The sequence below is a fragment of the Euleptes europaea genome, chromosome 1 (genome assembly GCF_029931775.1).
Source record: "Euleptes europaea isolate rEulEur1 chromosome 1, rEulEur1.hap1, whole genome shotgun sequence".
Taxonomy (NCBI): domain Eukaryota; kingdom Metazoa; phylum Chordata; class Lepidosauria; order Squamata; family Sphaerodactylidae; genus Euleptes; species Euleptes europaea.
In genome coordinates this window covers 51161398-51162734 of record NC_079312.1, presented here as the reverse complement: position 1 = coordinate 51162734, position 1337 = coordinate 51161398, and positions in this window count along the sequence as shown.

The following is a 1337-nucleotide window of genomic DNA, read 5'->3' as shown; positions in this document are numbered from 1 at the left end:
TTTGTGGATCATTCCAACCACTGTAGTAGAAGTGGTGCTGCTTAGTGCTTCATTTTACCCATTTTTAAAAGAAAGGTCATTGATCTGTGCTGTAGGCCTTATAAAGGATGGTGTCCCTTAAAAGAGGGACATCAAGGACAGATCACATAATACCAGGAAAGTGTGCTACAAGCTTTAACATATTAAAAGTGTTACAGGCTTTAACATATTACAGGACATAAACTATGGAATTAGTGTTGTACATATGCAGAAATATTCAATGTAAAACCAAACTACACATATGAACTACAAACTATACAGCAGGGGCTTAAATTTCCTTTTAAAAGGAAAGAAATCCTGGATATTCCTTGCCAAAGGCTTATGTTTCTGAATTACTCTGTCAAATATTTCAGTGTCAGTGCAGATTTGCTTGCAGCATTTTATGCCTTTTTCTATAATCTTTCCCAGCCTTTTCAATGGCTAAAAAGCAAGTCTTCACAGCACTTCGTACATGTTTTAAGCTACAAAACAAACTTGTTAGCTGCACTTCCTGCCTTCTCAATAACTTCAAGTGCAAAAATGCTCTCCACCCACTATACTCCAAGGGTAATAACGTAATGTAAACAATATATTGTATTTTAAAATTTAAACATAAAAACATAATCCTAAAAATTAATAAATAAGTTCAATCTCAACGTATTTTTCTAAAAATAAAAATAATGGTAAAATTAAATATATAAAAAATAACAAAACTCAAAACTAACTGTTTAAAGTTTAGCAAAATAGCCTGGTTAAAAAAAAAAGTCCTTATTTGGTAGTAAAAAGAAAAGCTACAGAGTATGTGCAGAACAACTGTATCCCGCTCAAGCTCAAGGTTCAAGCTCATGAAAAGTAACTTAAACAGTATAAATACAGGCAGAAAAAAAGCTAAAACTTCAAACCTCTAAGGGAAGCTCAAAAATAGTATTAGTATGTATGGCTTTACAAATATATTATTCTAAAGTGTAAATTAAATACTTTAAACTAAATCAAACTATTATATTTTAAGTGTTAAATTTTAAAACTAAATGTAAAACTTTACTGTATACATTGTTACTAAATTTTAAAACTTTATAATACTTGCATATACACATATATAGATTAAATTACATTAAAGCACATCAATAAAAAAAAAATTTAAGTAGGTAAAGTGGTTAAGTCCTGCTTAGTAGGTAACTAAATAAATTAAATAACATACCACTTCTCAAAAAGAAGTCAATTCTAAAAGCATAGTCACTCAAAAGGCACTAACCCGCTTCAGCTTGTTGGCTGTTAATATGTCAAGGGGAAACTTCACATTATAAGAAGACTTAGTTTTG